Source organism: Bos javanicus, chromosome 8 (genome assembly GCF_032452875.1).
Source record: "Bos javanicus breed banteng chromosome 8, ARS-OSU_banteng_1.0, whole genome shotgun sequence".
NCBI lineage: Eukaryota > Metazoa > Chordata > Mammalia > Artiodactyla > Bovidae > Bos > Bos javanicus.
The window spans coordinates 103,410,650-103,425,547 of record NC_083875.1 but is presented as its reverse complement, the minus strand read 5'-3'; the positions used below and the strand labels follow the sequence as shown (position 1 = coordinate 103,425,547).

Below are 14,898 nucleotides of genomic sequence, written 5' to 3'. Positions count from 1 at the left end.
CGGGATTCTCCAGGCAAGAATACTGGAGTGGTTTGCCCTGCCTTCCTCCAGGGGATCTTCCCAACCCAGGGATCAAACCCACATCTCTTACTTCTCCTGCACTGGCAAGCGTGTCCTTTACCACTAGCGCTGCCTGAGAAGCCCAGTAGTGCTCAATAAACACTTGCAATTGCAGGGAGGTAATCATATCTCATTCTTTCATCACCATCATCACCTGTCCCCTCCCCTGCTTCCCACTCCAGGAGAAGGCACTTGACATATTCTGACTGCAGCCCCACGGAGCTATTATCTGTACATTTCAGGGAAGAAGATTGAGGCCTATCCGAAAGGCCCTGGAGGCTGGGGGTAGCCAAGCCTCTGCTCAGCTTCCTTTTGGCTAGGTCAGTCTGGCTCACTGCATGGCCCCAGGTCAAGTGACTCTCCTCTCCAGGCCACCCTCTCCCAGAGGGGATCTGTCCAGCTCTGAATCTCAGCCAGCCTGGGAGGGTCTGTTCTCAGGGCCCAGGGCCAGGCCAGGATCCTGGTGGGTGCATCGAGCGCCGGAAGAGTAGAAAACGCCCCCTTTCCAGAGACCCATCCCTACCCTTGTCTGTCTGTCCCAGTCCCTAAAATACTCCTCCTTCAGTGCCTGCAGTGCTGGGGGCAACCGGGTGGGGGACTGGGGTAGGGGTGGGGGAGAACACGTGAAGGTTTATCTGGCTATGGGACTCAGCTGCAAACCTGCAGTCAAAAGTCACCCTCCAAGGCCCCAGGCACCTCCGCTGGCTACCTCCGCCACTGCCTCCCCAAAGCAGACACCCTGTGTCTCTGCTGGAGCTGATTTCAAGGCTGGGTTTGTCTGGGTTGACCGTCTGCTCCAAACTCACCCTCCTTTCCTGGGGATCCTGAGTATACTCCGCATGCTGCTTAACCCTCCCCTTCCCTCTGGGACAGTCCAGCTCCCTCCCCTGCGTGTTCTGTCCCTGCCAACCCACCTCCCCTCTTCCCTCCAGCCGGGCTAAACTACTGGTAGTTCCCCAAACACAGTCTCCTCTCAGGCATCTCTAAACCTGTGCTCACTGCACTTCCTCCCCTCCTCTGTCCACCTGAGAACTCCTACTTATCTTTCAAAACAGCTTAGCCACACATGCATTGCCCTTGATTTCTGGCAAAGATGATGGTGACCGACAGTGAGAAAGGATGATCTTTTGAATAAATTGGATATCCACCCAGAGAAAATGAGTCTTGACCTCGGTCTCCACCCTAAGAATCTATTTCGAGTGGATTTTAAAGCTAAATATGAAACATAAAACATCCAGAAGATAATATTGGAAAATATATCCAAAACCTTGTAACAGGCAAAGAAACAGGATTCAATAAATATTTTCCATAGAGACAAAGATTGACAGGTTGGACCACTAAAATGAAGAACTTCTATTCTTCAGAAGACACCCTGAAAAGAGTGAAAAGGCAAGCCTCTGAGTGGGAGGAGATATTCGTAATGTGCATGTCCAACAATGAACACATATCCAGAATATTTTTTAAGCTCCTTCAAATTAATAAGAAAAAAGACAGAGGATCCAACAGAAAACTGGAGAAAAGATTTGAACAGGAACTTTCCAAAAAGATTATTCAAATGGACAATCAACATATGAAAGGGTGCTAAACCTCATTAGTCACCAAGGAAATGCAAATGAAAGCCACAGTGAGATATCACAATAGCTATTGTCAAGTCTGTTGGTAAGGACTTCTGGAGCAACAGGTGTTCTCCTACGTTTGTTTGAAGAGGGTGTACTGGTGTTACACTTTAGAAAATTATACAATGGAATCTACTAAAGCTAATTGTATATAACTTTATGACTCAGCAATTGTAAACCTTAGGTATTTGCCCAACAGAAAAGTATATTATAGTGTACCAAAAGACATGCATGAGAATATCCGTAACAAGACTGTTCATGATGACCGTCAACGGGCAACAACCCAAAAGTCTGCCGATGGTAGAATGGATATAGTCACACAATGAAATACCACCCAGCAATGGGGGTGAACAAAATAAGGCTGCGTCCAGTAACACTGACAGATTTCACCATCAAAATGCTGCTCCAAAGAAGTCAGCATAAAAGGACACACAATCAAGGATTCCACGGATACAAAATTCAAAACAGGCAACACCACTCAACGAGAGAAGTCAGGACAGGAGCACTCTTTGAGGTGGTAGCGACGGAGGTGGGTGGCAGCTAGGGGGTGGGGGAGGTTTCCAGGGTTCTAGAATGTTCTGTTTCTTGACCTGGGGAGTTTGTTCACCTTGTGATAATTCATCAGCGACATACTTCCATCCTTGAAATGAAAGACGTCATTTAACGTTGCAACTTAAAGTTTATTTAGAGAGCAAATAAAAGCCCTCATCCCAGGGTCTGATGGCACCTTCCAAGTGATTCCTCCCTGTCCTCCCTCCAAAAGCTGCTGTACCACCTTCCGTTCAGCAACTGCCCGTTCTGTGCCGGGTCCCGTGCCGAGCACCTCACTCCTCACTCCACCCACAGCATCTCATCCAACAACAGCCACCAGTAAAGGAAGGTGCCAGGGGACCCCCCATGGCCCCCATGACTCAGTGCCAGCGTGCACGAGCCCTCCCTCCACACACATCATCTCATTACCCCAGCGAGGCTGAGCCCTTGCCTAACGAAACGCAGGCACCGAGAGGCTCTGGGTCTTGCCCCACTGCAAAGTGGGGAGTCCCGAGCCCAGGCACCTGCACACAACATTATACAGCCTCCTTGAGATAAGCCAGAGTAGAGACATAGAGGTGATTCCTATGGCTGGGTTACAAATCATCTCTCCTCCCTGGAGGGGTGGGCACACTGGGATGAAGACCCGCTCCTTCGATGGACATCCAGATGTGCACCCAGATTCAGTCTCACCTCCTGCAGGAAGCATCGCTGGGGTTCCCGGGCTGGGTTGGAAGCTTCCCCAGGGTTTCCCCTTCCCAGGCCTCCCCACTGAAGCTGTCTTATTACCATCCATTACATACCCATCCCCAGCACTAGACTGAAGACTGGAACTATAGCTCCAGCCCTTGGCCAGTGCATGGTACATCGTAGGCGTCTGACACGTGTGGAGGGAAGGGACGGAGGGTGGGGGCAGAGAATGTAATTACAGAGCCGCTATTTGAATCAACGAGGAACTTCATGAATTGAGGTATGAGTACCGGAGGTTTCAGAGCTCTGCGTGGACACAGTTAAAACCATTAACCTGAGGAGTGGGATAGACACACCACCTTCCATTCCATGTTCCTCTGTGCGGTGGACTCCAGCCTTTTTTTTCAAGGTTGTGGCCAGCCACCTGGCTCCCAGAGGCTCTGCCTAGCTCTTCCTCTGCCTCTCCCCTGCCCCCTACCCTCTGCCACCCTGCCAGGAGTTATCGGAGTTCTGCTATTAGCCTGAGGCTAATCCCACCAAGAGGCAACCCACTCCCATATTATTGCCTGGAAAATCCCATGGAGGCAGGAGCCTGATGGGCTAGCTACAGTCTATAGGGTCACAAAGAGTCGGACACAACTTAGCAACATCAACCCCACCAAGAGGTAACCAATGATACCACAGAGAGCAGGGGCTACGTGGGGGAGGGTGCGCCTGGTTCCAAATAACTCACCACCACCCCCTCTCACCTTTCTAAGTTGGGAGCCGCTGACAGTTTTTTAGCCCGAGCCCCAGTGCTAGGTGCGGGCAGGCCAGCCCACGGTAGAGGGGGAGGGGAGAAGCCTGGGCCCTCTGGAGCAGAGGGCACACCTGGCAGCTCTCCACACATCTGAGGCCATGACCTAGGCCCCTCGCCAGAGGAACAGTCTCCTGGGACCCCTTTCCCTCTCCTCCATGCCTGGAAGCTCCAATCTCTCAAGCGGCTCGTGGCTCCAGCCCGCCTCTCCCCCAGTCCTGCCCCCACCCAGCTGGTTGTGCAGGCAAAGGTGGTGGCTCCCTGGGGCTGAGCCTGGCTGGCCTGCTGTGAGCGGCTCCAACCTCTCCAGGCTTAGCGGGCTGAGCCATAAGCAGCCTGTTTATCCCTGGGAGGAATGACGGTTTTCCCTGAGCAGTGACATCTTGGAAACGGCCTGGCTCCACAAACAACAACAAACCTCCCTGCCTCAGCCCAGGATCCAGCTTGAAGGAGAAGGCTTCTGATCAGAAGGGCCTGAGGAACAGGTTGGGGGCCGCTTCCCCGAGAAGCCCAACCCTGGCCTTGACTGATGACCCTCAGGACCCAGGAAGAGGAGAGGGTGGGCAGGGAATGGAAGAGTCTCTGGATAGCAGGAAGGGGCCTGGCACTACCTGGTGCGGTCCCTGGTTGCTCCAAAAGGGAAACTGAGCCAGAGAAAAAAGGAGATTGGCCTGAGATAATCCAGCCAGCAGGGACCAGACTGCGCCTCGGTCTCCAGTCTGTTGGCCGGGCCAGGGCTTTCTCTACCATACACAATGCTTTTCCAGAGGAAAAAGCCAGTAATGTGGGGGTCCTGGAAAGGAATGCGTCACTAAGGGGGTCCCCCAAAAGTGAGCACCAAGATGAAAGCCAGGTGCTCTGAGTCATGCAGCTGGTGTCATGGAGAGAAAGCTGGGTGGGGGACCCACAGATCTGGGTTCTTGTCCCCACTGTGCCACTGAGTTGCATGGAACCTCAGGCAAGTCCTTCTTCGTCTGCCTCAGGCCCGCATCTGGCCAGAAAGTAAACACACTCAGTTATTCTGGGGCCTTGGGAGACCAAACGGGAAGTGGCTTTCAGGGTCCCCTAGGTTCCCCAGGAACCTAGCGGAGCGTGAGCACTCCCTCCTTAGCTGTATCTCTTTTGGGGAACCAGGCAGACCACTGGTTGAAAACCACACACCCCCCCTCAACCCTCCGATCCACCTCCCTGGTTGGCACTGTCCCGGTGGGGCCCAATCTGAGCTCTAAGCTGCCGTAGTCTGTGGGAAAGACCAGAAGTACTGCATTCAAACCAGCTGGGGCTTGTCCCTTCCACCCTCCATGGCCCAGGCCATAGTGTAGACACCACACCACCTAGCCCAGCCCAGGCCAGCCCAGCCTGATCCCTGAGTGGGCTTTCGCTGTGGGCTCAACCAGGCTGAAGCCAAGGTTTTCCCTGCCTCATCGCCTATCAAATCCCATCCCCCAACCCTTGGCCCTATGGGAGCCATGCCGACGTGAAGAAATGAGGGCCCCTCCAAAGGGACTCCCCATCGGAGCCCAAATTGGTAGTGCCCACTCTCTGCCAGGCAGAGCTAGGAGATGAAGAGGAAGAACTGACTTGGACATCAGAGCCTGTCCTCAAGGAAACCCACCTGAGCCCCTTCCTATCACACCCGGAGCCCCAGGCTGGACCCTTGGGACCAAAGGATGAATCCGGCTCAAACCCCACGTTCATAAGACATGAAGCAATCACAATGGGTACCACCACCACTGGACATATTCCAACTGCAGTGTTTGCTCTAGCTAGGGAAGGCTGGGTAGGATTAAGACCTGGAGAGAAGGGAAGAGAAGAGATGGGCTTTCCGGGCAGTGGGGACAGCACGTGCAAAGGCAAGAAAGCAAGGAAGTGGGGTGGTTTCACTAACACCAGACACTGATGATCAAAAGCCCCCTCGACCATCTCCGGTTCAAAGCCCCGGTGACATTCCCCACAGTGGGGCCACTCACCTCAGCTGCCTCCATCTTCACCAGCCCCCTACCCCCGGGTACAGCAGATGCCAGGCTGGGCCAGGAGCGGGCCCTGCTGTGGAACTTGGCTCCCCAAAGGGCCCGCCCTGGGCTAAGCCTTGCCACGTGCTAGGGCTGGGGAAGAGGGGAGGTGCCCCTTCGCTGGGTGTGGAGGACTCAAGGGGCCCTGGTGGAAACTTTGACTGTAGCCGCAGTGCCCTGGCTGGGATCCCATGGGCACTGGCAGGCCAGGCACTGCGGCTCCCTCCTTCCAGGAGACAGACCCACTCCAGCCGTGAGGACAGGGGAGTCCGATAGTCCCAGCTGTGAGGCCTGAGGGCGGCGGAACGATGTGGCGAGCTTTTGGTGAGGGATCTAGTGGCTCCAGACTTAGCTAGGCATCTCAAGCCAGGAGTGGCAGACTCCAGACTGAATGTCATCGCTGGGGTCGGGGTGATGACACCCACATACCCGGTCCTTGCTGTTCCAGGAGGCAGACATCCTGCAACCTGGTCCTGGCCAGAGACCCGCTGTGTGAACTGAGGCATAGCCCCTCCACTCTCTGCACCTGGCTCTCCTCGGCCCTGAGCTCCCAGGGCAGGAGGATTCTTCTCGGACACCTCAGGACAAGAGGAGAGATGCAGGCTCTCTCCACGTGGACAACAGAATCGGCCTCTCTCTGCTCACAGCACCTAACACTGCGGGGTGAGTCGGACCCTAACAACGACACCCTTCCTCACAAGTCTCAGCAAGAAGCCAAAGGAGCAGGTGCAAGACCTTCCCCAAGGGGCTCAGGAGGCAGAGCATCTCTATCTCTGCCTGGACTTTCAGTGGACATTTCAGCAGACACCTCAGGGATCAGCCACCGCAGCCCTCTACCCAGACCAGCCCCCCGAGAGCACCACTTCCTTCCCCTCATGGAAGGCAAGAACAGCCATCCTTGTGCCTGGTGGGTGGTCAGCACCATGGGCTGAGAGCTCCCTCCCCACTCAGCGTCCGGACTTCTGATCACCAAACATTCCTTTCTCTCGGCAAGAAAAGCCGGCTGACCAGTGTAGAAGTGGTAGCAGCACACAGTGCAAGCACGCCCCAGCCCTGCAGGGTCCCCACCCGCCGAGACAGACAGACAGACACACACACACAGAGCTATCTCAGAGCAGAACATAACATGGTTTGGTTGCAACATGCCTCTCAATGGCTGCCCTGGGGAAGAAACAATAGGAACAGGGGCACAGGGTGGCCTGGACAAGAGCCCCCAGCCCACCGCACACGCACCCTGGCACCCAGGCACCTACCCAGCACACTCCAGCAGGGACCTGGGGACTCCTGGCTGCTGTTCCTGCCAGCCCGCCCGCCCGGCTCTCCGCCTGGCTCCTCCCGCAGGCGGGCAGGCGGCCGGGCGGCCGTGACTGTGGCAGCTCCCGGCGGCCGTGTCAAGCAGCCGCCTTCCCCAGACAGAGCTCCTTTGTGTCAGCAGGGCTATTTATGGACTTACCCAAGTTCCCCAGGGGAGCGGTACCTGCTGGGAAAAGCAGAACCAAATGACCAGGTTCCACCTCGCACATCTAGGTAGCCGTTTTCAAAACCCTTGCATCACTCGTCCCTCCTCCTCCTCTTCCTCCTCCTCCTCTCTGCCCTCCTCCTCTTCCTCCCCCTCCTCCTCCAGCGCCCTTCCCAAACACACACCCGGTCCAGCCCGCTGCCGCCACTCTAGAGAGAAGCTGAATTTCTTTCTTCCATCAAACAGAAAACTCTGTAATTTCCCAAGACACTTTCATCTGAGCAGGAGTCCGGGATGTCTTGAGGAAGAGTCCTCCACCACCCCTTCCTTCAGCCGGCAAGGGGCCCAGGGGCTCCCTGGGTGACAGGCTCACATGCACCAGCCTTGACTCCCCAGCCGCGCCCGTCCCCAGGACTGGGGCTGCCCCACCCCGGACCCCCGGAGTGCTGCTCTGGAGAGAGAGGTGTCCACTTTTCACGGTGGCAATCCCGTGGGCACTGAGGATCCCAAGCCGACTGCACCCCCACACACATCCTGAAGGCTCCCCCAGCTGGGGCATCCCAACCCACTGGCCGCAGCTCTGGGCTCCCCCAGCAGGGGCAGGACAGAGCCAATCACCGAGGCTTTCCAGGCACACCCCCACCCCTACCCCAACCCGCCTCTCATCCCAGTGGGCGGCTGCAGTTTAACCCAGGGTCCAGCAGCCTAAACGCACTGACTCCAAGAATGCCACAGCCCCCGCTGCGGGGGAGCGGCTGCTTCAGTCACCTCCCGACCGACCGAACCATCAGCGCAGCCAACACACATGTTTTTATTTAGCACTTTTGTGTGCCGTGTCTGGGCAATCAGAGGTGGACAGAGAGCTTGGGGCTTCCTTCCCCCGAGTACGGGGGCTGAAAGGGGCATGTTACAATAGCCCAAGAGTAAGGATCACAAGTGAAGGAGATGTCCCTATCAGAGGGACCACGTGAGTGGGAGGATGGGGGGGCAGCAGGCGAGGGTCCCCTGTTCAGGTTCCAGCTCCAGCCCTGGCTGTCCGGACATCACTGAGCAAGTCCCTACTCATCTCTGAGCCTGGGTCTCCTCATCTGTAAAATGGGACTGACAGCCTTTGACCTGCCCACTTGCGGGGTTATTAGAGGATTCAGTGATTGTGGGGCAGGCACTCTTCTGAGAGTCTGGCCTTCATTAATTCATTTAATCCTGATTGACACCTCGTGAGGCAGGTGCTAGTACTACCCTATTTACAAAGGACCCGAGGTGGGGAATGGCAGTGGAAGCTGCCCACAGCTTGTTGTTTGAAGACCAGTAGGATTTGCAGGAGCTTCCCAGGTGGCGCTAGTGGTAAAGAACCCATCTGCCAATGCAGGAGACATAAGAGACCTTGGTTCAATCCCTGGGTTGGAAAGGTCCCCTGGTGAAGGGAATGGCTACCCACACCAGTATTCTTGCCTGGAGAATTCCACAGACAGAGGAGCCTGACCAGCTGTGGTCTGTGGGGTTCACAAAGAGTCGGACAGGACTGAGTGCCTAAGCACAGCACAGATCCAAGTCCAGGATGCCCACTCGGAACCACTGCAGGAAGCTGCCTTGACAGCACAAAGCTATTTGATGGTGAGGCTACGGCTGCTGCAGACACTTGTCTGATGTCCTCAAACACACCACGGACTGTGCCTGAGGCTCTGGTCAGGGATGTCTGTTCCATAGCCAGTTCCAACCTGAGCATGCTTACCACCCTCGTGGCCAGCTCCCTGGATGTCAGCCCAGAAAACACAGGGCAGGAGCCCCATCCTCTTTTCCGCCACAGCCGCCCTGGGCCAGAGCGCTCTCCCTCTGCCTCTTGCTCCCCCTAAATGAGTCTCAGCGCCCCTGAATGTCTGCCTCTGCCTGCCTCCCTGCCCGTCTCCCACTCTCTAGTCCTGTCTCTCTCACATATACAGCATACTCATGCATGCTGACATAAGAAAACATCCTTTATTAGGGTCAACTCAGAACAGCCCTCATCTGAGCTGGGCACTTACACTCCCCCATCAACACTTCGTCTTGTCCCTGGGGGCTGAGCCAAGGCAGTCCTTGCACAGCCCAGGAAACTTCCAGATTGGAAAACTATCATTTGCCAGGTTCCTGGGAAGCAGGGCCCACTCCTGTCCAGGAAAACCAAGGAGGTGAGTCTTAGGAGATGGCCAGTTCTAATGGGCGACGGACAGTTCCCAGGAGGGGATATCTGGCGCTTGGGGTAGGATTTCTCAGCGTGGAGAGCCTGAATATAGGGTCTTCCTTGAGATGAGAGGAGTCCCTGAGTTCAGCTGAGTCTTCACTTCTCAATCAACATAAAGTTCCAAGCGCCAGCTACAGGCCGGGCTCTGGGCTGGGCCATGGGGATGGGGTGGAGAGCTGGCAGACCAGGACCCTGTCCTCACCAGGCCAAACGACATAGGGCGCACAGTCAGACTAGGGAGCACATCATTGGATACTGTGTCAGAGCAGCCCTGCCAACCCAGGGCGCTGAGTTGGGAACAGATCCAGGATGCATCCATCAGTGCTCCGGACCACTAGGATGACGACGAAAGGGCACAGCAGGAAAGTGCCCTGAGGCCCAGGAGGGGGCCAGGCCAGCTTGGGAGAGCACCTAGTGCCTGGGGAGCCCAGGGGGCCACTGCCCTCTGCCTCCCCACAGGTCCAGACGCAGAGCCACAGAGCATGCGGCCCCTCCCCGTGTGCAGCCTGGGTAGGATGAGACAGTCACTGTCAGTCAGGCCACCTAAACCAGAAGGGCACCTGGAGATCTTTCATTCCTATTCCCTTTTTATAGCCAGTGAATACGAGGCTCAGAGAGGGTAAGTGACTTTCCCAAGGAAACAGAGCGAGTCAGTGACAGGGCCAGGACCAGAGCTTGCCAACCCCCAGTCCACTGCTTCTTCTGTCGCATCCCAGTGCCTCTCAGTTCAGTTCAGTTGCTCAGTCGTGTCCGACTCTTTGTGACCCCATGACCCACAGCATGCCAGGCCTCCCTGTCCATCACAAACTCCTGGAGTCTACCCAAACCCATGTCCATTGAGTCGGTGATGCCATCTAACCATGTCATCCTCTGTCATCCCCTTCTCCTGCCTTCAATCTTTCCCAGCATCAGGGTCTTTTCAAATAAGTCAGCTCTTCGCATCAGGTGGCCAAAGTATTGGAGTTTCAGCTTCAATATCAGTCCTTCCAATGAACACCCAGGACTGATCTCCTTTAGGATGGACTGGTTGGATTTCCTTGCAGTCCAAGGGACTCTCAAGAGTCTTCTCCAACATCACAGTTCAAAAGCATCAATTCTTCGGCACTCAGCTTTCTTTATGGTCCAACTCTCACATCCAAACATGACCACTGGAACCCTCAGACCTACATAAATGATGGTGCTGTTCAGGACAGGAGGATCTTGGGAACAGCGAGATCCAGGTGGCCCACAGGGTCAGCACCTGGGCCCTCAGAGCCTGGGCCCCACTCACTGATCTCCATATATTATTTAACAAACACCTATTTGACGCTTAGGCTGTGTCAGCACTGCGCAAAGCACGTCCCAATTACTGACTCATGAAACCTTCACAACCCTATTAGCTATGATGTCTAGTGTCCCCAGTTAGCTGCTGTTGTTTAGGCGCTCGGTCATGTTCAACTCTGTTGCGACCTCATGGACTGTAGCCCGCCAGGCTCCTCTGTCCGTGGGGATTCTCCAGGCAAGAATACTAGGCTGGGTTGCCATGCCCTCCTCCAGGGATCTTCCCAGGAATGGAACCCGTGTCTCCTGAATTGGCGGGCAGATTCTTTACCACTAAGCTACCCAGGAAGCCCATCCCCATTTTACAGAGAGGTAAACGGAGGCAAAGAGATGATTAAACCTGTTTAAGGTCACCAGTAAGTACAGAGCCACAGATCGAACCCAATCCACTGTGCCCTGCACAAGGCAGACCACAGAACAGAGCCCTCTGGCTATGTCCCGAGAAGCGTGCTGGCTACACAGCCCAACCATATAGGCAAATATCTCACTGTTCAGACAAGCTGGCAGCAGCTTCCAGGGCTAGGACCAGGGAGGGTTAGCAGGGAGCTAGTGAATGTGCACCTCCCATTTTAAGAGGGGCGGCACCCATAGGCTCCAGGGAGGCCCCTCGGGAGGCGCAGCAGCAGCAGCAGGATTCGGCCCAGATGCCCTGGCCAAGCTGCGGCCCTGCAGTCGGACCACAGCACGGCTCCCTCCCTGTCTTCCCTCACTGCCTCCGCTGTGTTAAGCCTGGGACATCTGGAACTGTGTTTGCAAGACCCTGTCCTGAGCCTCGGGCAGATGGAAACCCGCCCACCTTCCTTCCCCCCACAGCCTCCACCTGGGGGAAACGGGGCCTTGGCAATACCTTCCTCAAAAAAAACCCCAAAAAACAAGAGGGTACCTGCCGAAGGCTATTTAATGAGCTTTCCCGTCCTGGCTTCTGATGCAAAGTCCACTGGGATTTTATTCCAGGGTGGGGAGGACAGTGATGTCACTTGGCAGAAACAGGGCACCAAGCCAAGGGAGGCGGGGCCCCAGGAATCCAGAGCGGGCGACAGACTAAGACCACCCCAGTCCCCACCAGCAGAGGCTCAGGCTTTTAATTCCCTGGACAATGAAGGGACCAGTCCTGTGTTATGGGTGACAGGGGGTACTGGAAGCCGGGGCCCCACACAGAGGCCCCACTTTCTACAGAACCCTGCCCTCCTCCAACCTGTGACAGAAGAGACTGATGGCCCTGGGCTGCCCTGGAAACTGTGGAATATCTGTATATGCCTCTCCAGTCCAAGCTCTGAATTTGCTAACCTACTGGGGGAGTTCTGGGCCTTTAACTCATTGGGTCTCAGAGCCTTGGTTTGGGGGTCTACAAGTCTCCATGCACAAAGGCCACCCCCACAGAAGAGTGGGCCAAGAGACACTGATTATTTCAATAACTATTGAACTCTTGTCACGTGCTTGGAACTATGGGCACAGACAGAGAAGTAGCCTGCGCCTGGGCTCTGACTTGGAGGGCGGGTGGTGACCTTGGTGCTGACACTTCAAACAAGAACTGTTCTGCCATGTTCTGGCCTCTCTGGCCCTAACACCAGGGCAGAGGACACACACTTCTACCGCTTGCTAAGGGCATGCTCCTGGCTCTTTCTGGGGGCACTTGCCTTGCTCTTGGGGGCACATGCTGCAAATAGGGGGCTGGGGCAGGACAAAGCAAGCATCCATCCTCAGGTTCAAATCCACAGGGAGTTCTGGACTGTAGTCTACAGAACCCAGGGCAGGTCCCTTCCCTGTTATGGGTCTCAGTCTTCCATCCCTAAAAAGAGGCTGGAGATGGGTGTCCAGTAGCCCCCTGGGTCTACTCCTCCCCTTCAAAGTCAGTCCCAGGCCCCACAAGCTCCTCCCTAAAGGATTAGGTTCCAGCAGTGGTATTTAGAAAGAGTATAGACTTTGCAGCCCCCCAAAATTTGAGTGTGAGTCATCTTGGGCAAGTCACTTTAATGTCTCTGAGCCTCGGTTTCCTAATCTGTAAAATGGGGCTATGACTGCCTGCCTCAGTGGGCCCTGCGGGAGAACGAGTGAGGTAGTGCTCTGGAATGCCTGGCGCTCAGTAAATAAGAGCTACGGCTATTGTTGTATTGTCATTGCTGCTATCGCCTGGAGAGTCCCATGGATGGAGGAGCCTGGTGGGCTACAGTCCACGGGGTCGTGAAGAGTCGGACACAACTTCACTTTCACTTGCACTTTCATCATCCGTCAAAGGACAGAACTGATGGAGTGGGTTGGTGAAGAGAGTAATGTAAAATGCAAAAATAGCTGTTGAGGGTCAAATAGATGAAGGCCTAACACGGTGCCTGGTTCGACTAACAGCTGATAATCACTAACATTTATTGAGCAACAAGCTATAATTATTCCCATCCTACAGATGGGAAAACTAAAGGCAGAAAGGTTACATGGCTAAAGCAATGGCAAAAATGGCAGCATGGCGCCAAGGTGTACACTCTTAAGCTGTGTGTCCTGCCCTGACTCGTGTTCCCCAAATGTCTCTGCTCTTGCTGTCGGCCTCTTCCTCAGGAACTTCAGGCAGCAAGGTCAATCTCCAGTTTGCTCATGGGAACTGCATCTCCCAACCACAGTGAGGGGGAAGCCCACATGCAGCAAAAGCCAGGAGTCCAAAGTCCCCCAGCAGAGCTGGTCCTTAGAACTGCGGCTGGCCGGCTTCTGCCTCCAGCCCAGGGCACGCATGACAGTCACCTCAGCGGCATCAGCCTGACCTTGGGTGGCTATAGCAGCACAAGATGGCCAAAAGCCACCACTATCTTCTTTCCTGGCTTCAGTCCAACCAGCCACTCGTCCGCCTGGGATTTCAGGCTTTGGGGAGGAATCCTCGACCCACTGGGCTTGTGCCAGCTCCAGGGTCAGCCCATCTTGACCACTGGAGTTCCTGGGAAGTGTTTGGCACAGACTTGGAGGCCAACTCTGTGACCTTGGCTGCTGCTGCTGTTAAGTCACTTCAGTCGTGTCCGACTCTGTGCAACCCCATAGACGGCAGCCCACCAGGCTCCCCCATCCCTGGGATTCTCCAAGCAAGAATACTGTAGTGGGTTGCCATTTCCTTCTCCAATGCATGAAAGTGAAAAGTGAAAGAGAAATCTCTCTGTCGTGTTCGACTCTTAGTATGGACTGCCCATGGACTGCAGCCTACGAGGCTCCTCCGTGCATGGGATTTTCCAGGCAAGAGTACTGGAATGGGGTGCCATTGCCTCCTTCGGACTTTGGCTGCTAAATATCGTTAATCCCCGGATTCCCCCAAGTTAAGCGCTTGCTTGGACTGTTAGGCCTAAAGCCAAATTACCAAAACAGAGGGTCAGCAGTTGAAAGACTGGCCTGAAATGCTGGCTTTGCTGCTGTTTAATGCAAGACCTGGGACAAGACCAGTCCCCTCTTTGGGCCTCAATTTCCCCGTCTCTAAAATGGGTACAGGGGTTGAATGAGATCAGATCTACCCAGCATGCAGTCTGCAGAATGCACTGGTCCATGAGCTGCTTGTTACTGGTTTATAATAAGATAAGCAACAAAGTCAACAGTGTTTGGAAACTTCTGTAGCAACTTGACATGGCTGTGACATCCAAGTACAAGACCGTGGACTGGTTGGACTGAAGAGGTACAGGGCTGGGTTCGGCGCTGTCAAACCGGCATGAGAGATCCTACTCAGTGCACATTTTAACTAAGTACAAGGCTCTTCACCGCAGGTGAATTAAGAAGCCCTGGTGCAAACGATGCTGTTTCTATGAGAACTCACTAACCAGGCCTCTATAATAGCACTCACACCTGCAGGGGACTCACCATCCCGTCACCTGAGCAGTGTCCTCTCTGGGGCTCCCAGCTCAGAGAATGGAACCACCAATTGCCTATTTGCCTAAACCAGACGCATGGGCGTCTTCCCTCTCCCAAACTCTCTCTCCACCCAGCGAATCCCCAGTCTCGCAGATCCCGCCTCCTCCGCACCATGCAGAGCTCTCATCTCTCTTCATCCCTGCTGCTTGCCAGCACCTCTTCCCAAGGTGAGGGCGACAGACTCCTCACTGTTCCCAGCCTCTCACCTCGCCGTCGTCCACACCATTCTCTGCAACGAGGCTGCAAGCTTTCCATGACACAGGTCGAACACACAGCTCCCAGTGCCCTGGGATAAAGCTCAGACCCCTTACACAGCCTCTCAGGCT

The 14,898-nt window shown here is 55.0% G+C and overlaps 1 protein-coding gene across 9 annotated transcripts in view; it reads right to left on the bottom strand.

The window, feature by feature from the left end:
- RGS3 (regulator of G protein signaling 3) overlaps window positions 1-14,898 on the bottom strand; it is a 155,004-nt gene that overhangs the window by 26,576 nt on the left and 113,530 nt on the right. The window contains exon 1 of one of the 9 annotated variants that reach the window (XM_061426571.1): window positions 7,350-7,705. The exons of 6 other annotated variants lie outside the window; for them this stretch is intronic. The gene's annotated coding sequence lies outside the window, so the exon portion shown is untranslated. Of the gene's footprint in view, window positions 1-6,958; window positions 7,118-7,158; window positions 7,266-7,349; window positions 7,706-14,898 lie in introns of those variants that run through there. 2 more of the 9 variants (XM_061426572.1, XM_061426570.1) reach the window with 2 other exon arrangements.